Source organism: Lagenorhynchus albirostris, chromosome 4, assembly GCF_949774975.1.
Source record: "Lagenorhynchus albirostris chromosome 4, mLagAlb1.1, whole genome shotgun sequence".
Lineage (NCBI taxonomy): Eukaryota > Metazoa > Chordata > Mammalia > Artiodactyla > Delphinidae > Lagenorhynchus > Lagenorhynchus albirostris.
Window position 1 is genome coordinate 81,899,456 of NC_083098.1, and position 15,036 is coordinate 81,914,491.

General features: G+C 37.0%; 1 protein-coding gene across 8 annotated transcripts in view; it reads right to left on the reverse strand.

The window, feature by feature from the left end:
* Positions 1-15,036, reverse strand: part of GRXCR1 (glutaredoxin and cysteine rich domain containing 1) — a 305,037-nt gene that overhangs the window by 267,069 nt on the left and 22,932 nt on the right. For all 8 annotated transcript variants that reach the window (XR_009540343.1, XR_009540342.1, XR_009540344.1 and 5 more), the window contains exon 3: positions 11,389-11,475. The gene's annotated coding sequence lies outside the window, so the exon portion shown is untranslated. The remainder of the gene's footprint in view (positions 1-11,388; positions 11,476-15,036) is intronic.

The window sequence follows — 15,036 nt, forward strand, 5'->3', positions numbered from 1 at the left end:
GAAATCCCTGCAGTTAACCTGGGCCTCTTCCTGAGAAGGTGACGGAGGAGCTACCTATCAGCATGTAAACATAGCCCTTGGGGTTTTCCCACTCTTCTAACTCAAGGGCCTTATTCAGGCACCCCTTCCATTAAAATGCCATAGCCCCACTAAAGGAACGCCAGTCTTCACACTTCTCTCTCTCTCCCTCTTGCCACAATTACAGTGATGTTTTACCATCCCTTAGGGTTTGATGCCCTAGGCAGCTGCTCAGTTTCTCTGCTCCCTGATGCAGTTCTGCAGTTAAGCATATGAGCTATATTGTTCTCCAGAAAGTAGGAACTCAACCTTTTATATTTCTGAGAATTTTACCTAAAAACGAACTTCAAAAAACAACAGGCATACTGAATTATAATAACTAACACTGAGCCCTAGGCAGTGAGGCAAGTAATAAGCATGGGTAATCTCATAGAATACAATAATGAGGAAGGTACTGTTTTTAGCCCCACTTTCCACATAAGAAATCAAGGCATATAGTGGTCCTGTCATTTGCTCATCTTTTTTACATCAGGATCTAATCCTGGGCCTTCTGGCTCTTAACCTCTCTACTATAGACTGATTCTCATACCAGACCTTGACAGTGGACAGCTCTGTTCCAGAGTCCTCACAATTCTCTGGAGAGTAAATGCAATCCAAGGCTTCCATTTCTTTCATTGTTTTGGTTCAAAATCTTCAGAAATGGCCTATGAGTACTAAACAGTCTGAAAATGAACTGCTTTCAAGAAAACTTTGTTCAGCAACAGCATAATGATGGACTTTTAAACTAGATGCACACAATTTGGCTTTAAGCAGCTAGCTCCATGGGGAGTCCATGACAGGCTTTTATGACAAGCCAATTCTTAAGGGAATGATACAGAGGTTACGACAAATAAACACATAATTGCACAAGGCAAATACCGAAAATAAGTGTAATAGGTTCAGCAATGCCTCTCCATGAGGGCCACAGTGCATGAAGACTTCATGGAGGCAGCAAGGCTGGACGGTGCCCATTAGCTGACGCAGAGGAGGTGAAGAGGTGGAGCGCTGGCGTTGTTCCACTTGTATCAAGTCGGACTCCGAGTACAGTATAGAATATTATCTGAGCCTATCTTTAAAAGGACCACAAACAATAAAGAATTTAGGCAATAATCTGACATTATTAGGGAGTAGTCGGGAAGTGCATCACCTACGAATATTGCAGAGGAGGTTCACCAAAATTTTGAGAATTTAGGGCCAAATTGCATATTGATTTTCAGCTTTCTTCAATTGACTTCCATAGACAGTGTTTTTAAGTAATGTCAAAAAATCATACCTTCTGAATGAGTATTTTGATCTACACAGTCCAAAGAGTCCAAAAGCAAAGTAGCACGAAATAGAAGGGGTGTGCGTGTGTGTGTGCATGCGCATGCGCGCACATGCCAGTCCCCGTTTGTCCCCGGATCTATTCCGTCCCTTCCCCTCTCTGCTCTATATAGCAGTGGGGCTCACCGCTGCAGGCTGTGTTTCCCAGGTGCTGGAGACGGATGCGAGGCTGGGAAAGGAGAGACCAGCGTATTTCTCCCACTGTCTCTCCACCTCAGGCAGTACCTCTGTGGTTCCAGCTCCGCCTGGACAGACCCACCAGGGTTCCAGCTTCTTTGGGGGTAACTCCAGCCCCTGGTCTCTGCCAAACAGCACCTCCTCCCTTTGGTGAAGGTAGGCAATGTCTTCCTGCTGCTATAAATTCCTGAGTTATCTCACCATCCCCAGCTGAGTCTCTCAACCCCTTTGTGGCCTGAATAACCAAATTAAATGTGCTCTATTAAAAACACCGGAAGTAAAAAAAATAAAACACCAGAAGTAGTTTCTGCGTTACTGGTTGAACATTGATATAGAGGGGAAGGAGCTCCAGTTATGGAATAATCCTGGCTTCTCTCTGCCATGTGACCATGGAGCCACTGACAAAAGAGTAAAATCATTTGACTGATGAGTGTGGAAGTAGAAGTCAGGCACGCAGAGCCCAGTCTCTTCCCTTCCCCTTTCCTCTGGAAGTCAGCATACCCCCAGGCAGTGTGTGCTCTGCTCTGCCCTCAGCCACATGGTGAAAGGGTCTGGCCCCAAAGAGGATGCTAGCAGAGTTCTAGGGCTGCCAATGGCTGGGCAAGTCTGCCTAATTCTAAGTTTCTGGATTAGGAAGCCTACTCTTCTACAGATGCAAGTACAGTGTGCTTTATCACCATTATCAGTAATAAGGGTAATTCCATGGATTCCTCCATGGTTATCACTTTTGTTTCCTATACCTCAATTAGTTCAGAACTCAAACAGGGAAGAGGGTCCTTACTGGGACCCCTCAGAAACCCAGCATACATAATATTCATATATATTATATTCTAATTAATCATATTCCTAAGTCCCTAGACCAATTATAAATAATAGCTAATCCTATAATTTACAGTGTGCCAGGAATTATTCTAAGTGCTTTACGTATAACTCATTTAATCCTCAAACCAATACAACGTCTATTATTAAAATTCCTGTTTTAGAGCCAAGAGAACCAAAACACAGAGGTATTATATAACTTGCCCAAAGTCACACAGATAATAAGTGGTAGAATCTATAATCAAACTCCAAAAGTTAGGCTATAAAATCTGTACTCTGAAGCACCATGCTATGCTGCTTATATTTTAGATTTTAACAAATGATTCTGTACTTCAGCTAATGTGGTTCAATTTTCAGTCTTAGATACACCATTTTCAAATATCTCTTGTAACCCAGAAAGCAGTCTCAGCTTTTGCCCCACTTCAACTTTGATATAGAACTCTTTATTACTTCCCTCTCCAAGAAGAATCCATTCCCAAGAAAGACATTACTAAGCAATGTAGATTTTACTAAGTATTTCATATAAGAAATGGAAAAAGGGACTTGCATCAAATACCCCATGGCAAACTACAGTGTGTTATGCTGTATAACGGACACATTCCTGAAGACTTCAATCATTCTACTCTGACAACTTGAAAGATAATTATCACAGAAATAATGTAAACCTTTCCTCTGATCCCCCATAATTCTAGCACCTACCCACGCCATACACAAAAGCTTCCATCCTTTATTACACTCTGCAATTTACTTCTGCTTCTTCCTGCAGACCTGTTTACCTAACCCCCCACCACGAAGTTCAACAAAGATCTCCCAGCCACAGAGGCCTACCCTTCTTAGAAAAAGGAAGAAGGGGATAGAAATAGATTAATACAGTATTGTGTTGGAACCACTTTATACCAGCTTGCAAGAGCCAGTTGCTATATTTTCAGGAATTCTGCAAGCAGTTCTTAAAGAGAGCCTTGTGAAAAAACTAAATTACATGAACTTACAGTAAACAAATGGCATTTAAAATGAAGATAATCTAACACAACACTGTAAATCAACTATACTCCAATAAAAATTTAAAAAAATAAAACAAAAGAATAAAATATATTATCAAAATTTGTAAATCTGAAAAAAACCAAATATAATAAATACTCAGAACTGACTACTTCCTACTTCTTTTACTATATTTTGCATTTATCTATGCTTTTAAAGTTATTTACATTTGTTGTAACTGTATGGTAAAAATACTATACAAAGGTTTCTGTGTATCACTTCCCAGCTCTGTATTCAACGATGTCATATTGATAGCTTAAAATGAGCCATGGTGGGAGTATTTATGCCGTGGAAATGTGCAAATGTTACAAACTAGAGCTTTCTTTTTTCCTGGAGAGTCTATTTACCAGCTTATTTACTAACACACCAGTAGACAGTTAACAGATGATTGATAGATAAATAGATAGATGTAAATGTACATACTTACATATATACATAGATAATGTAGACAGATCAACACTACTTTCCTTACAAAATACCTCTGTATTTTCTTTAACAAAACTTCTTGTAAATTTCAGGTACAGGACTACACCCTATGTGTATTTCCCATTAGAATATAGAGCACATGGTTTCATACAGGGCATGAAAATGAAAGCTCAAGCAATTCACTGACCCTCCTTTCACATAAACAGACAACAGTAATAGGGAAAGGGAACTAACAATAGAAACCATGTGGATCTGGTACAAAAGTCTCTTTGAAGAGTTGAGGGGAAAGGCTGAGCCAGCACAAGTCCCTGGGAGCACAGCTACATATTCTAAATTATAGGATGTCAGCATAAACATTCTCCAGTAGTAGGGTGCACTTAGAAACCTCTTCTCTAAACAAGAAAAATGATATTTTAAACTGCAATGGACGGTAACCAATTTCTATATAAGAGAGCAAGGCCAAGCAAATTTGCAAAACTTGGCAACCAGAGAACTGCGAACTGCTTTTGCGGGGCAATCTTCTCCAGTGCCAACCTAAGTAGACAAAATAGTTTTTTTTAATGTAATGATACTCTATCTCTCGGGGTTTTATATTAATGCTAATGACATTATGCTGCAGTAGTTAACTGAATTTACTACAGTAGTAACTGCAGCTTGAGATCCCAAAGAGCACAGGCAGCGCTCCCAGGCAGCCCATACCTTCTACAGGAATATTTACAAATGCAAAATATTTTTGACAAAAAACTTTAAAACGTTACTTGTTTTATGACTGTCGTTATAAACATTAAAATAAACATAGGGCAGAAGCAATTCAATTCAAATATTTACAATGTTCAAGCCACGGTTCTCATCAGCAGGGAGATATAAAGATTATTCCACAAGGGCCCCACTTTGCAGATATGTACAGGGTGGTCGAGGAGACACAAGCAAGTGTAACCTGGATAACCTGCCTAACCAGCTTGCAGTACAAATATGGTCACACTTTTAATAATCCAGTTGCCCCATGCCTGAATTATCTAAGCTCTTTCTCCAGCAGAAATGTGGGGGCAGAGGTGCTTATTCAGTTCAAAGAGGACCATTTGAAATCCACAAGACAAAATTAGAGAGTTTGATCAGGGCACTGTGAGCCTCAGTTTACAATTTTCATCACTTCTGTTGCTACCATCTGGTGTCACTATTGAATATGGGTCCTTGCCTTTGGCTGCTAAGTCATCCTTGCTGGGTCAGATCTCTGCAGAGGCTGCAGTGATACTTTGTGCTTTGGCTTTCAAAATTTTATCTCCTTTAGTTTGCAGTCACAAGCCCATCACGCCAAACTAAGAAAATCTGCTACATATTCTGTGTCTACAAAGACAGACGGCCACTTTGGTCCCCTTAAAATGTATAGAGTCTCACCAGATATACTGCATCTTAAACAATTTAGAAAATAATCTGGACTATGATAAATGTGTACACAAATTCAATAGGAACACAGAGTACAGGGCAATTAAGTTTGACTGAATAAAGAGAGCTTTCCAGAGCCAATGATATTTGATCTGAGACTTAAGAGTGTGGATTGTGAAAACAAAGTGAGAAAGGCAGTTATGGGCAAAACAGCCCAAGGGAAAAGAATGCTGAAATATTTGAAAGTAAAAGGTGACAGGAACACAGGGTTCATGGGTGGCCAGGAATGAAGGGAGTTGAAAAAGGAAAGTAAGATGAAGATCCACCTTTTGTTAGGCTTTGAACATCATGTTAATGAGTTTGAAGTCTATTCTCAAGACAGTGTGAAGCCACTCAAGGATTAAGATCAAAGAAGTAATGTGCTTGGATCTGTAATTTAGAGAGATAACTGGTACCTATGCTGAAGGTGGACAGGCTGGAGGCGAGAACCTGAAGCTGTCCAGCAGAGATGGCATAGCCCTGAGAGCAGAGGCGGTGATAACCAAAGGGAAAGAACTGATTCCAGTAGTATTTCAGGATAGAGTTAGAAAATACTAGAGAATAGCTCTATGTAGGGTGAAATGCAGAGGGAAAAGTCAGAAATGATGCTGAGGTTTGTGGCTAGGGAGACTGGATGAAAGCTATGCCATTAGCCACACTAGGAAACATTAGAAGAGGAGAGTTGTAATGGGGCCACAAATAATGGCATTCTTTTGGACACAGTGAGTTTGATGTGCCCACAGGACATTCATGTGGAAAAGCACTTTCCAAATTCACATTATAAAAAAAAAAAAGGAAATGCTTTTATTTGTCTCTAGGCTCAAAATGGTAATAACTGTGCTGTAAGGACATAAAAAACACTCCCTACAACAAAATTTCTCATCACATACCAATATTCTGCTACAAAAACATTTCTGGCACCTATAAGACAGAACAGACAGGTTGAAAATACATATTATTTTTTGTTGGTGTATTTATAGAATGATACACTACAAATTGATGTAAATGAAAAAGATTACCTAATAAATAGCAGGGATTCACAGTTGGCTATTTGGAAAAAATATATGGATTAGAGACTTACCTCATATCATAAACCAAGTTAAATTACAGAAAAATTAAAATAGAAGATAATGAAGGTATATATTTCTGCAATCTCTGGATCTCAGGATGAGAAATATCTTGTATACTTAAAAACAATGGAAAAAGTCACATCATTTATACTTAATAAATTTGACTTTGTGAGCACTTTATATTTCTCTCCTTCAATGAGAAACATTAGCTAAATTAAAAGGACATAATATATGGAAATTTATAAGTAACAAATATAAGAGAAGAAAAATTAGTATTTTTATATATAAATATCTAATAAGATTCCTTAATAAGAAAGGAAGAGAGAAAAAGTTACAGATAGACAATAAATATTCACCTCACTTAGAATGAAGAAACTTTATATATTTTTAAAAACTGTATGAGAAAACAAAACACTAGTAAGTTTGCAATAAACAGACCCTCTCAAATATAGCTGATGAGAGTGCTGTTTTAATTTTTTAAAAAGAAAACTGGCAATATTTATCAAATTTGTGCTTGTCCCAATTCTGATACCATTCAAAATGCAGACAATAATTTATATTGTTAAACATTTAAATGCTTATCTTTAAACACATTTAAAGATTTACATATTTCAAAATGTATATACTGATGTTTATAATCATGAAAAAATAGCAAATAATGTAAAAGTCTAAGGGACTGATTTAGGTATAATCATCTTAGATGTAATCAGTATAAAAGTGTGAGTGTAAGAGATGGTTCAATAAAAAGAAAAACGATCCACACGCATGTGTGCAAATTCTAGACACTGCCCGGAAAGGGAAGGAGTGTGTTCCTCTCTTCCTCTCCTCCCATTCCTACTTGCTGGAATTTGGGAGTAATGGTGGACGATGGAAGCCCTATGTTGATGATAGCCAATCCACAGATAGAGCCTGGATCCTCAACAAAGACCCCCTCATAATGCCCTTGACTCATCTAATGCAGGTATACCTGCCATATACATGCTGTATACATTCAATGTTCTAAGTGACAACACTGTATAACTATATGCACAATCAGCTACAGAAATTAATGTTTTACTCATTGATCAAAATTTGGCAACAGACCTGTGGAGGTTTGGGTACATCTGTGTGTCAGAGCAGATGGATGAGAAATAGCACGTAGATCCATGTGCCCCCTGCCATTCTCCTTTACCATTTAAGAGAGATCAGAGTCTCCTTTTCTTAGCTTTAAAATAATGTCATTGAACTACTGAAAAATGCATTGAACTATTCCAGAAAACAGATAAAGTTCTCAAGGAGAATTTGTCAACTGTTAAAAATGTGGACAAGTTGACAATTGCCCCTGGAAAATATTGACAAATAAAGCCCAAATTATTACAAGGTTATGACAGAGATTGCTAATTTGCCCCAATATGCATCTTCCCCTACTTCTTTAGTAACATAACCACCCATTTTTAGCTCAGAATAGGGTTGCCCAGAATAAAATTTACATTTCACAGTCTCTCTTATAGCTAGACATGGCCATGTGACTAGATTCTGGCCAATAAGATATAAGCAGAAGAGGAGTGTGCGAACTCCAGGAAGCATTCTTCTTTAAAGGGAGGGGTGCACCCTTCCTCTTTCATGCTGGTTGAGAGCACATATGAGCTTTTTATCTGGAGCAGCCATATTGGACCTTCCATTGGAAGCTATGTGTTAAGATAGCAGAGGGACAACATTTCTAACTATAGGAGAAATGCAAATCAAAAGTACAATGAGGTATCACCTAATACCAGTCAGAATGGCCAAATCAAAAAGTCTACAAATAATAAATGCTGGTGAGGGTATGGAGAAAAAAGATCACTTCTACACTGTTGGTGGAAACTAACGCAACATTGTAAATCAACTATATTTCAATAAAAAAATTTTTTTTTAAATAGGAATACCCACAAAAAAAAAAAGATAGCAGAGGGACCTGATAGAAGGAGCCTGAGTCCCTCATGACTGTGGAGTCTCCTTATTAGTAATAGATTGCCTACTTCTTTTTCCTGTTTATGAGAAAGAGAAATAGATCCCTACCTTCTTTAAGCCACTCTTACTTTGGGCCTCCTGTCAAGCTTAAATGTTACAAACATCAAAACCATAACATTGTTCTATGTTCCCAAAAGTATCAGAAGGGAATGACTATTTTCAATGAATCATCACCATCATTTCTCAGATTCCTCCATAAGTGATATAAAGACAATTAACTTCAGTGCAATATTAAATTGCTAAACATATCAACAATCACTCAAGCAGAACAATAATCGCAATATAAATTTATATTAAAATTGCTTAATTATTAAGACATTAAAGTCTGATAACAAAAGAGACTAGTTTACTGGTGTCTTGCCTTGCTTCCTTCCAAAGGGAACAGTTTTCAAAAACTCTCAGGAAAAAATTATGAAGTAACAGTGAGAATCAGCCACATTAAGAAGAGTTAACAATAGAATGAGAAAAAAATAGCAATTAATGCCTCTTTTAAGGTCTATGAAAGAGAAACAGACTCACAAACATAGAGAACAGACTTGTGGTTGCCAAGGGGGAGGAGGGTGGGGGAGGGATGAAGTGGGAGATTGGGGTTAGCATATGCCAACTATTATATTTAGAATGGATGAAAAACAAGGTCCTACTGTATACCACAGGGAACTATATTCATTTTCATATTCATTTATATACATGTGAATATGTCATATTCACATGTATATAAAATACTTCTAGAAAACTACTGAACTCACAGAGATGTAAAAATCCACCATAGATCAAGTCTACAAACCAAATTCAAAGCAGATTTCTCTTAAAAGTAGAGTATAATTACAGGAATTTGAAAAAAAATCAAATCTAAAAGATTCTTTCTGGCCATCCCTCCTCCATTCTGCCCAAAGTACATCAAAGAAGTCCTAATGAGTAATAAAAACTAGAAGAGTAAAGGGCTGAACCCTCCCATTTGATACACAAGTCATCTAATCTTTTTTCTATTTTTTCTATCTAGGTATAAGTCCAGTGACCATATAGTTAGCATCATTCGTCAAAAATTATGATGTATTTCTCTTCAAAAGATAATAGATTTACTAACCTAAAACATGAAATTAAATGACATTCTTAAGAAAATGTAATCAAAGTAGATAGTGATAACACATGCATACATATATACGTAATACCTAGTACATAAAAAAATAAGAGAGGAAAAGGGTAAAATGATGGAGGACAGGGTTCTTTCTTCTAGAAAAATGCCAGAAAATAAATGTAGAAGTAATAGAATTCAAAAAATCACCATTTTGCAACCCCGTGTGATATCTGTGATATTCAGACAAGGATCCAAAGGGATGTTAATACCATTCAGTGAAAAGTTGTTAAAAAAGCAGGATAATACATCCTATGATCTCGAAGTATCATCCCACATATAACTTTTGATTTACAAGAGGAAGGGAGGGGTACCTTATGCTGCAGAGCTATAGCAGACATCACCTAACTAAATAACCAAGCTGTTCATCAAGAATGGTACAAACAGGCATCACGTGCTACCTAATGGGATGCAACAGGAAGTACACAAGTGGGAAGTGGGACGTTTTTCTAAATAACTAACCCACACTCCAGAAATGTCAATGGCATGAAAGCAAACAAAAAGACAGAGGGATGGCTCTAGATAAACAAGATGAAAAAGACATGGGATTGGGATTGACTTATATACACTAATATGTATAAAATGGATAACAAATAAGAACCTGCTGTATAAAAAAATAAAATAAAATTCAAAAAAAAATAAATACTTGAATAAAAATATCTCAGATGTTATACAAACATCTAGATCAGTAGTTGTAGGAAGCCCTTAATTTTAATGTAAATTCTTTTGTAATAAACTACAATTTATTTTTTCACTTCAGAAAAAAAATAATAAATTAAAGATAAATAAATAAATAAAAGACATGACAGCAAAATGCATTGCATGATTTATGTTGCATTTTGAATTTAAAAAAACATATGCAATATTTCTTTAGTAACTGGAGAAATTTGAATATGGACCAAATATTTGATTATATTACTGAACAAATGTTAAACTTATTTGCTGTCTAGTAGTATTGTAGTTATATAAGAGAAAGTTCCTGTCCTTGGAGATACATGTTAAGTTATTTAAAGGTGAACTGTTATAACACCTGCAACTTATTTCTAATAATTCAGGAAAACATATGTGTGTTTGATACACATGATTATATACACACAGAAAGAGACAGAGAAAGCATACGTGGCAAGATGTTAACTGGTAATTCTAAATAAAGAATATAGTGTTGCTTATTGGACTATTCTCAACTTTCATAGCATTGAAATTCAAAATAAATTGTGGAAAAAAAAGAGCTAAAGGGAAAAGGAGGGAAAGGTGGTTAATATGGAAGCTCTTCAAGATAATTCCATGTAGAAGGTGGCTCCTATTATATCATTTAAATGCTATGTTAGAGGCAAGATAAATAAATAGTATAATATGATATGTAGCATGATATATGACATGTCATGATATGACATATGATATACATGATATGGTAATCACCTCTGAAGAAAATATCCAAACACATTAACTAAAAGATTAAATTCAGTTAAGTTAAAAATATCTGGAAGCATACATAACTACAGCCATATAACAGTGAAGTTTAATCTCAATTTTACTATCTACTAGTTGTGTAATCTTGGGCATGATACTTAACATTAACTTGACATTTCTTGGATTTCCCTTCTGCAAAACAAAGATGACAATACATAACTCATATGGTTGCTTTGATAAATAAATGCTGTAATGCTGCAGGTCAGTGGGTCTCACACTTCAGTTGCATCCCAGTCACCTGGAAGGTTTGTCGCCACCCCCAGAGTGTCTAATTAATTAGATTTGGGGTGGAGCCTGAGAGTGTGCATTTCCAATAAGTTCCCATGTGATTCTGGTGCTGTTGGTCTGGGGACCACACTTTGAGAATTACCGCTATAGATATTCAAATTGAAAAATGTGCACCCCTTACCAGCAGCAATAGAGAGAGAAATCTGTCCCTCTGCCTCCCAGGGTGACATCTATTACCTTGAGTAGGCTCCTTCACCATCCCATGGTTACTTGCATTTTTTTCTTTAGCTGGAGATCCTCACCATTCCCATCTGTGTCTTGAGCCTGAACACACATAAGTGTCTCATTAGCCAAGAACTGAGCATAACACGTAAGCTGCACTTAGTTCCACTACAGTTTCTTTTTTGGAAACAGGTGTCATATGTAAAAACTACACATATTTCTTCTGGAATTAGTCTGCTACATCAATGCCTGTGTGTCGGGTGTTCAGAGTGAACTGTGTCCCAGTGGTACCTTCATGAGCATCTGGCATAAATCTCAGAGCCATTCTACCCAGCTGGATGTCTGACCTGATTCCTAATTTTCATCTATGTTTCCTGCTAGAAAAACAGCATAGCTGTGACCTTCAGCCTGATCATGTTGGATCTTTCTCACACCCCCACTCCCAGCATGACCTCAAGGATAGACAGAGAAATCAAATTTCTAGTATTGGACTGTGTGAACTAGAAAGCTCACTGCCATAGACCTCATGTGTCCCAACTTAGACCTCCTTTTCGTGCCACTATCCATATCAAGTTCAAGATTACTCTGCAATCTGACTTGGGTTTTTGAACCTCAACCCCTCACGGATGCTTATAAGAGGAATAGTGTAATAGACTGTAAAGAGCATGGGTTCTGGAGACCCAAAGACTTAAGTTAGAATCCTAGCCTGATTACCAGCTTAGGAAGCCCTTGACCAAATTACTTAAGGCCACTTGAGCCTCGGTTTGCTTATTTGTACGATGGGAATAACAATTTGATTCATAAGATTAAATGAGATAATGCATATGAAAACACTGAATTCAGTGTCTGACTATAGTAAGTATGAGATACGTTAGATTTTTAAAAAAAAATCATAGTGATGATGAAGAGGATGATGACAACTGACAGAGGGAGGACAAGAAAGAAAAACATTCCTATTGGTGAAGTTAAATCTTTGGCTATTTTCTGGCCAGCTTCTGCCCCACATTTATCCCTCCACCTTAAACTCCCACCATGCCTTATATCTCATAGGACTTTAAAAATAAATTAAAAAATCTTTCCAATGGCTATCCTAAATCCTAAGATCCAGGAATGGTCATTCTGTTCTTCCCATGATAGACAGAACTTAAAGAGTTAATAGGGACAATTACTCTGCTTCGCAGAATTTCTTAACGGTGGAGAGGTTCCCAGGAGCCCTCTCTTTATGTAGGGCTGTGAGTCTGGAGGTTGGAAACGTTGCCCCTAAGAAAGCCGGACCACACAGTGCTCTATTCTGCAATCTCATGAAATGGGCTCCTTAGTGAGAGACACATGCAATAGAGGAAAAAGCAATGGACGAGAAGTTAGAACAGCTGGATTTCAGTTGCAATCTCTCACCAATAACTAGTTGTATGGCCCTGGACATTGTTTCAGAGTATTTTCTCTCTTCCCTTGTGTGTAACATATATACTCACTCTGTAGGATCTCTTCTACCTTTCAAAAATTATGGTTATCTCTGTTTTAATTTTGGCCCTGGATTAGTCTTCCATACTGGAAGAATCATAATTGACATATAGGTTTGTCAATTTCACAGTTCATTTCATGAAAGTCCTGACAGTCACCCAGTAGCTAGCATCAATAACTACATCATAGGAACTTCCTTGGTGGTCCAGTGGTTACGACTTCACCTTCCAATGCATGGGGTGCGGGTTCTAAGATCCCACATGCCTCACGGCCAAAAAAACCAAACCATAAAAAAACAGAAGCAATATTGTAACAAATTCAATGAAGACTTTAAAAAATGGTCCACATCAAAAAAAAAAGAAAATCTTTAGAAAAAAAAACTACATCATAATTGTGATACACCACCTTGAATAAAAAACAGAAGAAAATAACACTGCATTCAAGTAAGATTTATGGAAAGGTAGTCCAAAATCTCATGGATATACACTTATTGTATCGACATTTCTGTAGCTCCATTTATGCCCTAAAGTACAAAAATAAATGCCTTTAACCTTTAAAAAGGCTACAATCAGGTAACAAAACAGCTTCCACAACAGATTTGATTTTTAAAGAACATACATAGAGTTATGCACACCAAGGTAATGGTGGTGTTTATCACTCAACGATAGTTACAGATTTTGTAAATTTTTTTCTTTTCTTATTACCAGAATTTTCTGATCTTCTACCATGTGCATGTATTTCTTTTGTAATAAAAAACAAAATGCAACATTCTGAATCCTGCTTCTCTATTTCACAGTGTTTTATAGTTTCTCTGCCTGAAAAGTAATTCAGAGTACTACACTTCTAATCTTTTTATGGATGAAAAGGAGAAAAAACCATTCATAGTTCCCTAGCATGTTTTCCAAGCAGAACATTTTTTTCCATTAAACTCTATCCCATCTTTAAGAACTCTCTTATTGAGGTGTCCTTAAACTACTGCCCTTAATTATGACTGTTTCTCATAAAGAAGCAAAAAGTGCTCAGACACACACACACACACACACACACACACACACACACACACACACACACACACACACACACACACACACACACACACACACAAGGGTTGCAGGTTTCAGAGCTCAGATTCACCTGCTCTTCCCCCAACCAGCTATAGAGGTTTTCACACTGGGACACCTTAACAAACTGAAGGAGGCACAAAAGCAGAGTTGCCTACCTGGATCTGAATCCTACTCTAGGTTGAGTCATGACTCTGCTATCCTCAAGTTGTGTGACCTTGAGCCCTTTACTTCCCCTCTCACAGCCTCAGTTTTCTCATCTGCAAAATGAGTACACAACGTTGTCAGGACTGCGTGAGATCCTACTCGTAAAAAGGCACAGTCCAGTGCATGGAAAATAGTAATTACTTATTGGAGCATTGAATGGCTCAATAAATTTAACTATAATTAATTCTAAAATAAAACTTAAGCCTCCTCCCAAAGAACTTCAGAAACTTAGCTTTTTTGGTCCAGTACAAAATCCCACCCCATCCTCATCAGTTTTCTCCTATTTGAGAGGAAAAAATATACTTAAAGTATATTTTAGGTAATTTTTCTGCTTCGATTTTATTATATCAAAACTCTACCTACACAATTTCTCAATTTTAAAATCTTTTAATGCTCAAATGAGCAATTTCTATTTCTTAATAAAAAGATTATTATTTCTCAGAAGTAGAATTAATATCTAATCCATCTAACTACACAAACAGAATTTTTTGAGGTGGAAGGAAATTCAGAAGTAGCAGTATCTTTTCTATTCAGATGCCCACTAATACAAACTTATGTTTATATAAGTTTAAAAAATATTTTGAATATTCACATATTCACACTCACTAGCTTTTAAGTTCCTAGCACTAAAACAAAAAGAAACTCTGTTAAATGTTATATTCAAAAGGGATGGTACAGTGTCTGTTAGTACATAAACTTAATCTTTCTTAAATTAATTATCAAACTTTTTTGTTAGCAACTCAGTGGGGCAGTCTACTATAAAATGAAAGCAGAGGGATGTTGAAAGGACCATCCCCATTACCTTTCATGTTTCACTGATTTACTTATTAATCTGTTGTTCTTGTAAAGGCCTCTGATGGTTAATCTTGCTATTGCAATGTACTAGCTCTGCCATGTGAGTAGGGAAAGTACTTGGCCCATCTTTAAGTGTGGT